The 18,009-nt window shown below is 35.3% G+C and overlaps 2 pseudogenes; both read right to left on the reverse strand.

Moving 5' to 3' along the window:
* Positions 1 to 438: 438 nt before the first annotated feature.
* LOC114074455 lies at positions 439 to 6,109 on the reverse strand (annotated as a pseudogene).
* An 8,385-nt stretch (positions 6,110 to 14,494) lies between these two features.
* On the reverse strand, positions 14,495 to 15,976 carry LOC114074456 (annotated as a pseudogene).
* Positions 15,977 to 18,009: the final 2,033 nt, after the last annotated feature.

The following is an 18,009-nucleotide window of genomic DNA, read 5'->3' on the forward strand; positions in this document are numbered from 1 at the left end:
TTATGTCTTTCATAAAAGTTGCAACTTTTTATAAAAGTCACCTATCTTAAGAAAATTCACAAGTCTTCATAAAAGTCGCACCTTTTCAGAACAGTCACACCTCTTCAGGAAAGTCATATCTCTTCATAAAAGTCACACCTTTTCAGAAAAATGAGACCTATTCAGAAAAGTCATAGCTCTTCATTTTCCATTCCAACCTGTTTAAAACACAAAACAAATCACACCACATGTATCAAAAGATATTATTGATAAATCCAATTTCCTTAAACAAAAAAAATGAGGTACTAGTTGGTAGACAGGACCAACAAAATAGATATAAAGACAAATCAAACCACATTAATGATTATCAAAGACAATACTGGTTACTTGAAAACAAAAATAAGCTACTAGTTAGTTGACACAACTTTACTCAACACAATCAGTCCTTGTCATATGTAATTAACACTGCTTGTCCTTGTCAATAAAACCTTGGTGATTGTTATCGTTTTTACCTGATAATCCTTCCTCTAATTTCTTCCCTTATATCAGATCATCGCAACAGTGTTCCCCAAACTGGATGGATTGTGGTTTCATTGGTGAAAGACCAATTCTGCCCTTTTTGTTTTGCGTTTGTGTGTTTTCCGATCTTATGTGACTCCATCACTATTTCAGAGAAGGTCTCGATTTGGCGTGTGTCACACCAAAATGTGAACTCCCTGTAGTTTTGTTTTCCATCAGCTACAGTCTTACCCAAGTCATTTGCACTGTCATCTGTCATCAAGGATGGTGGATCGGTATCGTTTGTAGCTGATGATCCTTCCTCTAATTTCTCCCCAGCGCAAGGACGTTCCACAGGCTGCATAAGTTTTGGTTTCTTGGGGAAAAGATTAATGCTGCAGTTTTTGTCGTCCTTGTGTTCTCTTAAAGCAGCCACCTTGCGTTTGTATTTTTTTCCTTGAAGTGGTCATTCAGGCCATCTTGACTTGTAGTACATACCGGACAAAGTTCATAACCACTCCGTAACATTTTTTGTTAGAGCACTAGTACTGCTTAATGAAGGTTTGTCATCAACCTCTTTAACTAGAATTATAGATTTTCGATTTCCTCCAGAGGAAACCGTTTCAGACTTATCCTGTAGTTGTAGGAAATATAGAAGAAGAATACTATATTAAGAGAATGCTCAAGTTTTATATAAGCTACTTAACACCACTTGAGATGATTACAATCATCAACTTCATCTCTATTTATACTAGTAATAATGTAAATCACAGGTCTTGCACAAATAACTAGATACATGTATCAGAATTTACTAGATACATTCAATACAAAATTCTAAAAAGACTTCTTGAAAAACTAAGAGACAATTTGAGAAGACTAAACATTGATGCATTAATTTCAACACTCCCCCTTAATGCATTTGCTTGATAACTCCAATGCATTCTCGAAGATAACAAATTTTTTCTCTAGGAAGTGCTTTTGTGAAGATGTCAACAAGTTGTTCTCCTGTCTTACAATAATGCAACGGAATTTCGCCTTTCTCTTGTGCTTCTCGGATAAAATTATACTTGATAGAAATATGCTTTGATCTTTCATGGTTGACTGAATTCTTCGCAGTTGCAATTGCTGATTTGTTATCACAATACAAACCAATCCCTCTTTTTTGTTTTTCACCAATGTTTTTAAATATTCTCCTAAGTCAAATGCTTGTGAAGTAGCCTTAGCTGCGGAAACATATTCTACTTCGGCAATGGATGACCAACAACACTTTGCTTTTTTGATTACCAAGAATAAATACTTGATCCAAATAAGAAAACATAACCACAAGTACTCTTCATGTCATCTATACTTCCGACACAATCACTATCAGAATAACCAATTAAGTTTAAATCTCCACCAAATTTATACATTATTCCATAATCAACTGTTCCTTGCAAGTAGCATAGAACACGCTTTGCAGCTCCAAGATGCACTTGGCTTGGTTCTTGCATGAATCATAATGTGTGACTTGTTGAAGTAAGATTAGCAAAGTTCCAATCAAGCTCCTATAAAGTGAGCTATTAGCTTTCTTTTCTCCATCATCTTTTCTAAACTTCTCATTTGCTGCTAATGGTATGGTCACAGACCTGCAATCCATTATTTTGAATTTTTGAAGAATACTTTCAGTATACTTCTTTTGAGGAATAAAAATTTCTTCTTTCACTTGAGAAACTTCGACGCCCAAAAGATACTTTAGCAACACAAGATCACTCATTTCATAGGCTTGCATCATATCTTGCTTGAATTTTTGCATCATTTTCACATCATTTTCGGTAAAGAGCAGATCATCCACATAAAGATAAATAATGATAATGTTGTCATGTTCTTTCTTCACATACTAAGTGGCTTCACTTTTTCTTCTCTGAAAATTATTTTTCAGAAAGTATGTATCAATTTCATTATACTAGGCTCTAAGAACTTGCTTCAGCCCATAAAGAGCTTTTTTTTGGCTTGTACACCTTTTCCCCTCGAACAAAATATCCTTGAGGTTGTTAAACATAAATCTCTTCATCAAGTTTTCCATTTAGAAATGCAGATTTAACATCAAGTTGAAATATCTTCCATTTCTTTTGTGCAGCAACAACAATTACAGTTCTAATTGTCTCAAGACGAGCAACTGAGAGAAAGTTCCATAAAAATCAATACCTGGTTTTTGCGTGAATCCTCAAGCAACCAACCTTGCTTTGTGCTTTTGAATATCTCCTTCCTAATTGAGTTTGATTTTCTAAATTCATTTTAGACTTACAATTTCTCTTTCTCTGGGTATACCTACAAGCTCCGAAGTATTTTTTTCAATTATCCGAATTTCTTCTTCCATGGCTTTCTTCCAAATATCATACTTTATTTCTTCTTCATAATTTTCTGGCTCAACACTGGCAAAGTTACATCTTTGATAAATGACACTCAATATTTTTGTTCATCTTGGAGGCGGTTCTTCATCATCTTAATCTGGAATTTCTCCCCCTTGAGGTACATCTTCCTCTTTCTCATCCTCTTCTTGATTTGACACATCTAAAGATATAATAACAGTATTCTCTATCTTTTTGTCCATCCAATTCCATGTTGTTTTTCATAAAAAATGACATCTCTACCAACAACAAATTTGTTAGTTTTAACATCGAGAAGCCTATTTCATTTTGTCACATCACTATAACCAAGAAATATATATTTTTGAATTTTTTCATATAATTTTGTTCTTTTCTCACCAGTTATATGAACATGACAAATATACCCGAAAATTTTAAAATGACTTAAAAAAGGTTTCATTCCACTCCAAGCTTCAGGTGTCTTGTCCTATAGTGCCTTTGTCGGGCACCTGTTAAGGATGTACACAGATGTATGTACTGCTTCTGCCCAAAAGTATTTTGGCAGCCTTTTCTCATTCATCATAGTTCTGACTATTTCAAATATTGTTTTATTTCTTCTTTCAGATACACCATTTTGTAGAGGAGTGTACCCTGCTGTAAGTTGCTTTTGAATGCCTTCATTTTTGCAATATTCTTCAAATTCTTCACTTGTATATTCACCTCCTCTATCATTGTGAATGATTTTGATGTTGTAACTTTTTTGCTTTTCAACAAGGACTTTAAATTTTTTGAATGTAGAAAATACTTCCGACTTTTCTTTCGAGAAATAAACACAAGTCATTCTTGAGAAATCACCAATAAATATTAGAAAATACCTTTGACTTCCAAGAGATGGATTCTTCATTAGACCGCAAATGTCGGTATGGATTAGTTCCAAAAGTACACTTGCTCTCAAAGACACTCCTTTTGAAAAAGATTTTCTTTGTTGCTTTCCAATTATACAACTTTCACATGGATCCACCTCAGTACGTATCTCAGGAAGGCCTTGCGTCATGTCTTTTTGCTTGAAAAGCTTCAAACCATGAAAATTCAAGTGACAATATCTTTTGTTCCAAAGGCATGAGTCATCTACAATTTCATTTTTAATGCATTGTAATGAAATTGCAAAGAAAATGTCTTTTTTTCGTCTTTACTTCAACAATGACTTTATTTGGATCAATTTTATCATAAGTCCTAAAATAATTATCTCTAAACACAAGAGAATAACCATTTTTTCATGAGTTGACCAACACTAAGCTAATTTTCTTCCGAGTCAATAACATAAAAAACATCATGAATTTGCTTACCTCTTCCTTTCATGTTGATCGAAATCGTACCTTTACCTTTTGCATCAATTAAGGCTTCATTCCCCATTCTCACTTTAGTAGTGATACTATTATTAATTGAAAGCAAAACATTTTCATCTCCAGTCATGTGATTACTACAACCACTATCAACATGTCATTTGTTGCTTTTTGTTGAAGTATTAGATCTATAAGTGAAGAAAAGGTTTTCTTCCCTTTCTTCCTCCCGTTTTTCACAAAAAATTGTTTGCTCCCATTTCTTGTGCCAGCAATCCTTCTCAATGTGGACAAACTATTAACAAAAGTTACATTGGGGCTTTACTTTGTGCCAACATATTTCTGCAGTGTGGTTAGTCTTTTTGCAAACTTTACAAAAAAAAAGACTAGAGTTTTTATCACATTTTTCTTCAACCTTCTTGCAAGAACTATCATGATCTTGCTTCCTTTTTGGCTTGGAATTCTTCTTCGGTTGATTTTTTGAAAAAAATTGAGAATTCTTATTTGTTCTGGACTGAAAAGTCATCTCTTTGGGTTGATCTTCACGAAAAAAATATTTGCTTCTCATGTGCACGAAATGATCCAACTAGATCTTTGATGGAAAGGTTAGAAAGATCTTTCGTCTTCTCAATGATAGCAACAATGTAATCACACTTTTCTGTGACACTAAGTAGAATCTTTTCCACAATTGTTGGTCAAAAATTGTATCACCAGGATTTCTCATTTCATAAACAATATTCATGACTATTGTGTAATATACATCTATTTTTTCAGATTTTATTATTTTCATGTTTCGGAACTCTCTTCTAAGAGTTTGAAGATTTATACTGCATACCTTTTCATCACCGTACAACTCGGTTTCTAGAAGCTCCCAAGCTTCATCTTTAGTCTCACAAGTAGCACTTCTTGCAAAATATGCTCTTGAGACTCCCATTTGAATTTTGCTCAAGAGTTTTGCATCTTGACGATAATTAGCCCGAACGTTTTTCATCTCTGCTGTTGTAAGGTCACCATCATTGTCTGGCTCTTCAAAGCCATTTACAATAATAGTCTACAAATCTTCAGCTTTCAAATGTGTTCTCATTCTTATCTTCGAGCAATCAAAATCTGATCCATCAAAAATGGAGTAAGAACAACTGATGAATCAGTGCCTTCATTTATTTTGGGTGCCATATTTTTTTCCTTCACCTAACCCATATTAAGAAAGAAAACCTGCTCTTGATACCAATTTGTAGGAAATATAGAAGTAGAATATTATATTTAGAGAATGCTCAAATTTTATATAGGCTACTTAAGACCACTTGAAATGATTATAATCATGAATTACATCTCTATTTGTACTAGTAATAATGTATATCAAATATCTTGCACAAATAACTAGATATATGTATCACAATTCACTAGATACATTTATTACAAAATTTTAACAAGACTTCTTGCAAAACTAAGAGACAATTTCGGAAGACTAAATATTGATGCATTAATTCAAACAGTATTATCAACACCAAAGGAAGTACTTCTCAGAAATTTAAACATATTGACGATTTCATAAACATTAAATGAATGTATTAATACAACAATAGTAGCTTGTACTAAAGCAAGGAACAACGGTCTGGGGCTAGGAACCTACAAGGCATCATCTCTCCTGATTCGTCTCAACCATGCCAGTACTCAGTTATTGCCATTGATAACGTTTTCTTTCTTACTGTTAACTAGTTCAGGGAATTATTTCCTAGGTTTGGTTGGTCAATTTAAAGTAACGATACAAGCAGGTGTAAAACCAGGGGGTTGTTCTTCTAAAATCTCCACCTCTGGACTTCGATTCAATGTTGAAAATTTTGATTCTCCGACATGGTACGGGAAAGGAACCTCTGAGATCATCTACTCAAAGACCTCATCCTGGATCTTCAATCTATCTCCTCCACACATTGGTTCTTTTCTTTCCATCAGAAATCACATGAGTCTTTTTAAAGTGCATGATAAAGAAGAGTAGAATTCCAGAAAATTTGTAAATGAAAAATGAGGGAAACCTCTAATTATAGCCAACAAAGACTAGTGCGGATAGGTGTTTATTGTGCCTTATCAAAAAATTGTTGGGCTTTGTGGAGGCTTGTGAGCCGGCCCGACCCATTACTGAAACCCTAGGTTAACCATTTGGTTTTCCTATAAATATGATCCTTGTATTTGTAATTCTGTAGTAGCACAAGTGAAATAAAATCCTCCTGTTACAGTCGTGGAGTAGGGAAACCGAACCACGTTAAATTCTTGTGTGTCCCGTTTGTGTTCCGTTTCTCTTTTCTCTAGATTATTTGTGTGTGTTGTGTGTTTAATTCCCAACAATTGGTATCAGAGCGAGGTTTCAACAACATTGTAACACAAACTGTGAGAAATTGTCACCTAGGGTTCTTGTGTGAAGAACTGTGTGCAGGGAGGAGTAGCCGCCGTTACCGTGTGGGTAACCTCAAGCAGCAGCCGGCTAGGAGAACCGCGCAGGGTGCGAACAGCCGTCGTCCGTGTGCTGTCCGTCGCGCCGTTCCGTTGGCCGCCGCGTCGAGGAGCCTCAGATCCAGCCGCGAGCGTCCAGATCGTGAGCATCGTCCAAATCGCCGCCCGCTGTCTGTAGACGCCGTTAAGGGAATTGCCGAAGTCCTTTGAGATGGCAGAAGATGGGAAGTTCCGAATTGAGAAGTTCGATGGTACAGATTTCAGTTGGTGGAAGATGCAGATTGAAGATTTGCTGGTTCAGAAAGATTTGGACGTAGTGTTGGGTGACAAGCAAGGAAAATTGTCTGATGCAGAGTGGGCAGTTTTGGATCGGAAAGCTATGTCAGTTATCCGACTCTCGTTGACCAAGAATGTTGCGTTCAACATTCTTAAGGAGAAGACAGCGAAAGGCATCTTGGAAGCCTTGTCTAACATGTACGAGAAGCCATCTGCAGCAAACAAAATTTTTCTGATTAGAGAGTTGGTGAACACAAAGATGAAGGAAGGCAGTTCAGTTACCGAGCACATCAACTCATTGAATTCGATCTTAGCCAGACTTTTGTCAGTTGGCATTAAGTTCGATGATGAAGTTCAAGCTTTACTACTGTTATCATCATTGCCTGACAGTTGGTCCGGAACGGTTACAGCAGTTGCCAGTTCAGTGGGACCTAATGGATTCACCTTTGAGAAGATTCGTGATCTCGTTCTTGGCGAGGATGTCAGAAGAAGGAGTTCTGGAGAATCATCAGGTGATATGCTAAACGTCGTCAGAGGCAGAGGAAATAACAGAGGTAGTGGGAGCAGGAACCGAAGAAGGAGTCAGTCAAAGGCTCGGGATGGCTCAGGTGTAACATGTTGGAACTGCAAGGAGGTGGGGCATTTCAGGAATCAATGCCAGAAAGACAAACAAGTCAACATTGCAGAAGACAGCGTCAACGAGGATTTGTTTATCTGTTGCGCGGAGAGCAATGTGGATTCCTGGGTCATGGATTCTGGTGCTTCTTTTCACGCTACCCACAGCAGTGAAGCATTGCAGAATCTGGTTATTGGAGACTTTGGAAAGGTAAGGCTTGCAGACGATAGAGCTCTTGATGTTACGGGCATGGGTGACATGGTGCTGAAGACGCCAGTCGGTTTCTGGACCTTGAAGGATGTCAGAGTTGTTCCAAGCTTGACGAAAAGTTTGATTTCTGTTAGGCAGTTGGATGAACAGGGACATCATGTGAAGTTCGGAAATGGGCAGTGGAAGGTCGTGAGGGGCAATCTTGTCATGGCTCGTGGAACAAAAAGAGGATCGTTGTATATTGTCGGATTACCGTCTGAGGGAGTGACCGTCCCAGTTCAGAAGAAAAACAAAGTCCGGTTCACAGAATCTCGTGGGCAGAAGAAGGTTGTCTTTGCAAGAAAGAAACCCAGAGCCACAGGTCAGATTCAGGATGAACGAGCAAGGAAAGGTTCAGGAAGACCAGTCAGAGGCGTTCGTGGCAGTGGGAGCACCGGCCGTGCTTCAGCCAAGGCTCCTAGAAGACAGTGGGTCAAGAGAACCAGTATTCCAGCTGTTGATACGTCTCCAGAAAATTTCTTGCTGAGTATGGAGAGTGTTTGTTCTCAGGGAGTTCTAGGATCCGGCAGTTCGTGTCTCAAGTGGGAGCCGGTAGGGACCGAGGACGAGTCAAGGGCAGTTTCAGCCGTGACTGATGTGTTGAAGCTTCGGGGAGCTTCAACGGGCCTTTCAGTTGACTGATGAGAAGGCCGCTGTAGCAGGAGAGAGTTGAAAAAGATTACTAGACATACAAGTGTTCTAAGTGGATGACAGTTGAAATTCTTCAAGCCTCCAAGTGGGAGATTGTTGGGCTTTGTGGAGGCTTGTGAGCCGGCCCGACCCATTACTGAAACCCTAGGTTAACCATTTGGTTTTCCTATAAATATGATCCTTGTATTTGTAATTCTGTAGTAGCACAAGTGAAATAAAATCCTCCTGTTACAGTCGTGGAGTAGGGAAACCGAACCACGTTAAATTCTTGTGTGTCCCGTTTGTGTTCCGTTTCTCTTTTCTCTAGATTATTTGTGTGTGTTGTGTGTTTAATTCCCAAGAAAAATTCATAACTTTTTGAAAAAATCACAATTCATCAAAAAATTTACAACTCTTACAACAACCACAACCCTTCAAATGTGAAGAAGTGTGATTTAAATTTCATGTTTTATCCGACTGAAGTTTTTTCCTTACAAAAGAAGTTCATTTCTCATCAATAATATCAGGTGATAAAGCTTCCCAAATATTCAACTATTAAAATCAACAAAAGGGTTTTGTTACCGATGATTAATTATTACAAAAGTTTCTCTTTATCAACTTTATTTTCTATCAGGTAGGAGGAAAAACTAATTTGTTCCTAGAATTTATATGTATTGGCTTCTCAGTAACTAATGATCTTGTATGAAATAATCAAGTATTATTACAAAATACTATAGTAATTATATCCATTAATGTACTGAGAAGTTACTTTTACTAATTATCTCTATCATTTTCCTCCTTTATGAAGATTATCTCCATCTTTATGATGATTATTCTTGTAACCTTACACCTCAGTAACATGTTTATGCCTAAACTTTTGTATGTCTCTATATAACACTATAAATAGAGACGTAAGAGTTCATATTGTTTATATTAGTATTACTTTCTCTATTTATAGTATACACAAAATATATAGAATTTTAAATTTCACGGGGTACATATATTCATTATCAAGAACTTCATGATGTGAAGAATTCTTAAAATCAATGGTGAGTTTAAATAACGTGTACCAGTAAAACAACAACATCAAATACATTTGAACAAATATAAAAAAACAAGGTGAATATAGAATTAAAAAGCAAAGAAAAGAATGGAAGATACATAAACAATGTTGTTAAAATCTGCAATGTTTCGTAACAAAGAAAAGTTTATTTAGATTCCTGCAGATTTTCTTAACAACAAATAAAGAGAAATTAAAAACATAGAAGAAATAGATAAACCAAAATCCTGTCTTTAGAGAGAGGTGACACATCTAACCAAATCATAGACATATACATGTATTCGTAGAACATTCATAGATGTCTTCTGCACTTGATCATTTTGCATAAATAGATAAAGATACAAATCTGTAGGAAATATAGAACGAGAATACTATCTTTTAGAGAATTTTCAAGTTTTATAGGCTATTTAAGACAACTTGATATAATTACAATAGTCAACTACATCTCTATTTATAATAGTAATAATGTAAATGAAAGGTCTTGCACAAATAACTAGATACATGTATCACAATTTATTAGATACATGTATTGCGAAATTCTAAAAGACCTCTTAAAAAACTAAGAGACAATTTCGGAACACTAAAAATTGATGCATTAATTCCAACGCCCCCCCTCCCCCCCTAATGCATTTGTTTGATAACTCCAATGCGTTCTCGAATATAGCAAATTTTTTTCTCTAAGAAGTTCTTTGGTGACAATAATACAACTGAATTTCGCCTTTCTCTTGTGCTTCTCTCATAAAATGATACTTGATGGAAATATGTTTTGATCTTTCATGGTTAACTGAATTCTTTAGAGTTGCAATTACTTATTTGTTATCACAATACAGAACAATCCTTCTGTTTTGTTTTTCACCAATGTCTTCAAATATTCTCCTAAGCCAAATAGCTTGAGAAGTAACCTTAGCTGCTGAAACATATTTTGCTTCGGCAGTGGATTGAGCAACAACACTTTGTTTTTTTGATAACCAAGAACAAATACTTGATCCAAATAAGAGAGCATAACCAGAGTACTCTTCATGTCATCTATACTTCTTGTCCAATCACTATCAGAATAACCAATTAAGTTCAAATCTCCAACAAATTTGTACATTATTATATAATTCATTGTTCCTTGCAAGTTGCAGAGAACACACTTTGCAGCTCCTAAATGCACTTGGCTTGTTTCTTGCATGAATCTGGATAATAAACTAGCAGCAAACATAATGTCTAGCCTTGTTAAAGTAAGATATAGCAAATTTCCAATCAAGCTCCTATAAAGTGAACTATTAGCTTTCTTTTCTCCATCATCTTTTCTAAACTTCTCATTTAGTGTTAATTAATGGTATGGACACATACTTGCGATCCATCAATTTAAATTTTTGAAGAATACTTTTAGTACACTTCTTTTGAGAAATGAAAACTCCTTCTTTCACTTGAAAACTTCGATGCCCAAAAAATAATTTAGCAACCCAAAATCACTCATTTCATAGGCTTGCATTATATCTTGCTTGAATTTTCGCATCATCTTCACATCATTTTCTATAAAGAGCAGATCATCCACATAGAGAAAAATAATGATAATGTTGTCATGTTCTTTCTTTACATACAAAGTGACTTCACTTTTACTTCTTTAAAAATTATTTTTCAAAAAATATATATACATGAATTTCATTGTACCAGGCTCTTGGAGCTTGCTTCATCCCATAAAGGGTTTTTTTTAGCGTGTACACCTTCTCTTATCCCCCTTGAATAAAAAATCCTCGAGGTTGTTCAACATAAATCTCTTCATCAAGTTTTCCATTTTGAAATGTAAATATAACTCAAGTTTAAATATCTTTGATTTCTTTTGTGCAACAAAAACAATTACAGTTCTTATTCACTCAAGACGAGCAACTGGAGAGAAAATTTTATAAAAATCAATACCTGGTTTTTGCGTGAGGCCTCTAGCAACCAACCTTGCTTTGTGCTTTTGAATATCTCCTTCCTTGTTGAGTTTGATTTTGTAAATCCATTTTAAACTACAACTTCTTTTTCACTGGGTTAAGCCACAAACTCCCAAATATTATCTTTTTCAATCATTCGAATTTCTTCTTACGTGGATTTCTTCCAAAAATCATGTTTCATTGATTCTTCATAATTTTCTGGCTCAACACCGGCAAAGCTACATCTCTGGTAGATGTCACTCAACATTTTTGTTCCTCTTGGAGGTGGTTCTTCATATTGTGAATATCAGATTTCTCCCCCTGGAGGAACATCTTCCTCTTCTTGATTTGACACATCTAAAGATATGATAACAATTTTTTCTATCCTTTTATCCTTCCAATTTCATGCTGTTGTTTCATAAAAAATGACAACTTTACTAACAACAAGTTTGTTAGTTTTGACATCGAGAAGCCTATATCCTTTTGTCACATCACTATAACCAAGAAATATATATTTTTGACTCTTTTCATCTAATTTATTCTTTTCTCAGTAGGTATATGAGCATAACAAATACACCCAAACTTTTAAATGACTTACAGAAGGTTTTATCCCACTCCAAGCTTCAACTGGTGTCTTGTCCTTTAGTGCCTTTGTCGAGCAACGGTTAAGGATGTACACTGTTGTATGTACTGCTTCTGCCTAAAAATATTTTGGCAACCCTTTCTCATTCATCGTAGTTCTTGCCATTTCAACAATTATTCTATTTCTTCTATAAGATACACCATTTTGTTGAGGAGTGTACCTTGCTGTAAGTTGCTTTTGAATGCCTTCGCTTTTGCAATTTCCTTCAAATTCTCACCTTGTGTATTCACCTATCACTTCGAATGGTTTTGATGCTGTAACTTTTTGCTTCTCGGCAAGGGCTTTAAATTTCTTGAATGTAGAATATGCTTCTGACTTTTTTTTTTCAAGAAATAAACCCAAGACATTCTTGAAAAATCATCGATAAAGATTAGAAAATACGTTTGACTTTCAAGAAATGGAGTCTTCATTTGTCCGCAAATGTCGGTGCGGATTAGTTCCAAAAAAACACTAGCTCTCCACGACACCCCTTTTGGAAAAGGGCTTCTATGTTGCTTTCCTATTATACAACTTTCACATAGATTCACCTCAGTATGTATCTAAGGAAGGCCTTGCACCATGTCTTTTTTATTGAGAAACTTCAAACCATGAAAATTGAAGTGACAAAATCTTTTGTGTCAAAGTCATGAATCATCTACAATTTCATTTTTAATGCATTTTAATGATATTGCAAAAAAAAGTTTCTTTTTATCATCTTTACTTCAACAATGACTTGATTTGGATTTGAATTTTTAAATCCTGCAATAATTATCTCTAAACACAAAAGAATAACCATTTTCCATGAGTTTACCAACACTAAGAAAATTTTCTTCCAAGTCAGGATAATAAAGGACATCATGAATTTGCTTACCGCTCCTTTCATGTTAATCGAAATGGTACCTTTAACTTTTGGATCAACTAAGGCTTCATTCCCAATTCTCACTTTATTAGTGATGTTGTTATTAATGTAGAGGAAATCCTTTTCATCTCCTGTCATGTGATTACAACAACTACTATCAACATATCATTTATTTCTTTTTATTCAAGCATCAGATTTAGAAGCAAAGAAAATGGTCTCTTCCTTTCTTCCTCCTGTTTTTCACAAAAATTTGTCTGCTCCCATTTCTTGTGTGAGCAATCCTTTTCAATGTGGCCAAACTTTTTACAAAAGTTACATTGGGGATTGCCTTTGTACTTACATTTTTCTGCAATGTGATTAGTCTTTTTGCAAACTTTACAAAAAAAGACTAGAGTTTTTCTCACCTTTTTCTTCAACATTTTTGAAAGAACCATCATGATCCTACTTCTTTTTTGGCTTTAAATTCTTCTTCTATTGATTTATTGAGAAATTTTGAGGATTCTCATTAGTTCAGGACTGGAAAGCTGTCTCTTTGGGTTGATCATCACGAAAATAATGTTGCTTCTTGTGTGCACGAAATGATCCAACTAGCTGTTTGATGGAAAGCTTAGAAAGATCTTTCGTCTCCTCACTGATAACAATAATGTACTCATATTTTTCTGTGACACTAATTAGAATCATTTCCATAACTTGTTTGTCAGAAATTGTATAACAATGATTTTTCATTTCATAAACAATATTCATGACTATTGTGTAATATTCATCTATTTTTTCAGATTCTATCATCTTCAAGTTTAGAAAATCTTTTTTTTAGAGTTTGAAGATTTATAGTGCGTACCTTTTCGTCACCGTACACCTCGGTTTCTAGAAACTCCCAAGCTTCCTTTTTAGTCTCACAAGTAGCAATTTTTACAAAATATGCTCTTGAGACTCCCATTTGAATTTTGCTCTAGATTTTGCATCTAGACGATACTAAACTTCATGATTTTTTATCTCTACTATTGTAAGTTCACTATCATTGTCTGGTTGTTCAAATTCATTTGCAACAATAGTCCACAAATCTTAAGCTTTAAGATGTTTTTCTTATTCTTATCTTCCAATATTCAAAATCATATCCATAAAAAATGGAGTAAGAACAACTGAATAATCAATACCTTCATTTAATTTAAATTTCATATTCATTCCTTCACTTAACCCTTGATTAAGAACAAAAACCTGCTCTGATACCAATTTGTAGGAAATGTAAAAGAAGAATACTATCTTTTAGAGAATGTTCAAGTTTTATATAGGTTATTTAAGGCCACTTGAGATGATTACAATCATTAACTAGATCTCTATTTATACTAGTAATAATGTAAATCAAAAGTCTTGCACAAATAACTAGATACATGTCCCACAATTGACTAGATACATGTATTATGAATTTCTAAAAAGACCTCTTGAAAAATTAAGAGATAATTTTGGAAGACTAAACATTGATGCATTAATTCCAACAAAATCACATCACATGTATCAAAAGGTACTTAAGAAATGCAATTTCCATGAAAAAACACAATGAGCTACTAGTTGGTAAAAAGTTGCAACAAAATAGATGAGAAAACCATACCACATAGATCCAAAGGTAATACTGATAACATCAGATTTCCTTTTTAAAAAAATAAGCTAACACAATCATTCCTCTGCATCTTTGTCCTTTCCAAATAGTTTTTGAAGATGCCGAACATGCTTCTTTCCTACCTTTTGAGTCTCCATCATCTTTTCGGAGAAGGTCCCTATTTTGCATGTGCCACACAAAAACTTGAACTCTCCATTGTTTTGTTTTTCATGAGTTGTGTTCTTTTTCAAGTCATTTGCACTTTCATCTATCAACAAAGATGGTGGATCATTATCGCTTGGACTTGATGATTCTTTCTCTGATTTCTTCCCTGATATTAGATCATTGCAAGGACGTGCCAGAAGCTGCATAAGTTTTGGTTTCTTTAAAAAAAAAACCAATTCTACAGTTTTTATCATCCTTGTGTTCTTTAAAAGCAGCCTCCTTGCGTTTGTGTTTTTTTCCTTGGAAGTGCATATTCAGGCAATCTTGATCTGTAGTAAATATCTGACAAAGTGCACAACTCCACTGTGTAACAATTCTCACTGGATCACTGCTAAACGAAGGCTTGTCAGCAACCGCTTTAATCAGTGTTATAGCTTTTCGTTTTGGTCCAGAGAAAATCGTGTCAGGCTTAGTCTGTATTATCAACAACAAAAGAAGCATTGTTCAAAAATTTAAACACCTCATAAATGGTTTATAGATCTTTATCTGAAAGCATATTAAATGAATGCATTAAAGCAATAGTAGCTTGTACTAAACGGCTTGGGGAGTACACACACATGAAAGTAACAGTGTTCAAGAAAGAGAGATTGAGAAACTACACAAACTTGAAAGTAAATACCAAATTAACATTCTAACCCATTCCGTCCATCCACAAAAACAGAGTGAAACAAAAGAAAAAAGTTACTACCTAAAAACATTCTTTTCCAGAATAGCAACTATGCTAGCTATTTTATTAGACACTGCCTCTCTAACAACTATTGTAGCTAGGTAAGATTTGCAAAATACTACTGGAAGAGTATGTTTATTAGTGAAGGCAACGTATTTAATAGAGTTACAAGGAAAATAATAAGAATCCTAAACGAACTGAACTAAAGTAATCTAAATAAATTTTAGCTACTGAACTAACTAATGCAATCCTAATACGACTAAACTACTAATTGATGTCTGAACTAAGGCCAAATGTCCTAATAATACTGACAGATAAAAAAATCATCTACTCAGCATATATTTAAGAATTAATAAACATGGCCAACAATAAAGAAAAACACGAACCAAGAAAAGTCCGCCAACGCCAGGGGCTGCACTTGTAAAATCTCCACCTTTGGACTTTGGTTCGCTGATGAAATTATTGGTTCCACAGCACGGTGGTGAAAAGGAACCTCTGAGAAGTGATCCATGTCATATGTAGACACAACAGAGACGCCCATTCCCATCTTTTCCTTAAACAACACGGAATCAGCCTGATTCTTGCAGAATGAAGCAAATCTGTCTCCTCTAAACATTGCTATTTCTCTTTCCATCATAAGGTCTCTCCTTACTTCCAACTCCAACATCTGTTTTTTTTATATGAGTTGAGAAGCCTCTTCTGCAATGATCTCTTTCCAGATACGCTCTTTATCAATCTCATTCCTTATTGCCTCAACCACATTGCTACTACGGTTCAATGACCCAGGCTCCATGAAACCAACTAAAACAAAAAAGAAATAAAAGATGGTATATGAATGCATACAATGAAACAAGGTTTTACCCCCTTTGTTCACTTTTAATGTCATGTTGTGTTTTTTCAAAGTTAATTTGAGTAATTCTCAAAGTTGAATTAGATTACATTAATAAGATAGTTTAAACCACAAATTTAGATATTCAAAAACTATACGAAAAATACTAAAACTAGCAATTTTTTGCACATAAATATGATGAAAAAATACATTGTAAAATGTTAGTCAAAGTTCTTATAGTTTGACTCTAAAATAGTAAACCACGATAATTAAAAATGGACGGAGGGATTATTTTTTATTTTTTGAAGACAAACCTGGAGGCATGATTGGATAAATTTGACTAGGGGATAGATCCTGGATATACCGTGGTTTCACGGTAAAATTAATACTTTTTCCTTAAGTTTAGTGTGTCCGAAAAGCCTTTTTGTGCTAATTTTTATATAAGTTTCTCTTTGTTTTGCAGGAAATCTGTCCAAAGCTGAATGCGGAGATTTTGAGCGAAGAAATGCAGAAGAGACCACCTACGGAGCTTATGACGGTCCATCGTGCTTGTGACGGTCCGTAGGTGGCAGCATAGTGCAGCTGCTGAAGGAAGATGGGGAAGTCTGACCAAGTGTGGGATTACGTAGCTTGTGACGGTCCGTCGTGGCTATGACGGTCCGTCCTGCAGGTTCATCGTGAAGTTCAGAGAAGTGATCCCAGTACCCAGATTCCAAGAGTTGAAGTGTTTTGGAACGAAGACCCTCGACGGACCGTTGTGCCTATGACGGTCCGTCATACTTACCGTCGAGGGGAATGAAGAGAGCAACAGAAGAAATTGCACAAGTATGGGACGACGGAGTCCATGACGGTCCGTTGTGACCACGACGGTCCGTCGCGAGGTCCGTCGACCCAGCCGCGTTTTGGCAGATTTCGAGCAATTAGAATCCTTGTTTAATTAGGTTTTTTTTTATAAATAGTTCGAAAACCTCGTTTTTGAGGTTAGACACCCGATAGTTAGACTCTTAGATTATTAAAACTCCGTATTGGTGAACATTGTATTGGGAGATTCTTGATAATCATAGGCTTTTTGTGAGATTATTGATTACTTTGAGAATTCTTGCAAGTGATTTTTGGTGATTAATCAAGCAAACTTTTGGATTTTACTCTTTCTCATTGAAGTAAGTACATGAACTCTTATTTAATATATTTGAATATTGTGTTTATGGTCATGAGTAACTAAACTCCATAACTAGGGTTGTGGGAACCATAGGCAAATAATGAGATAACCCCTAACTAAAATAACAATTCTAGAATAGTGTCTTGCATGTATTAATAATTTTTTCGCTTAGAAGTCTTTTTAACGGATGACCAACGTTAGAACTCGCCTTAATGCTACTTGCCGGACCAAGGAGGTAGATAATAGGAAAAGAATTATGAACATAGATTTAGTGTATACTATCTAATAGACTAGTATTGATTGGTACGAAGTAATAACTTAGTCAAATATCGAATACTATGCTTAATATGAGCTAAGGATAAGGGTTAGGATAGCAACACACATAGCCAGACCAAGGTGCGGAGTGAGATTTTCTAGATGCCGGACCAAGGATTTAGAAATACATAACTTATCACTTTGCATGAATGATGTTAGGATCGGCCGGCTCATCCTCGGAATCCGAAAAGAAAAGAGAGACAGAACGGAATCACTTTGTTTCAGTGACATATCTAATCAGACTGAATAGGATTTGAAGAGCTGTCATGATCATTCACATAAATTTCAGTGAACTATTGAAGCTATCAGTGCAAGATACTAGGAAAGAATTGTTATAGTTAGAATTATCAAGTTATGAACCTGTGGGGAACACGTAAACCCTAGTTACTTTGATTAA

The sequence above is a fragment of the Solanum pennellii genome, chromosome 10 (assembly GCF_001406875.1).
Source record: "Solanum pennellii chromosome 10, SPENNV200".
NCBI lineage: Eukaryota > Viridiplantae > Streptophyta > Magnoliopsida > Solanales > Solanaceae > Solanum > Solanum pennellii.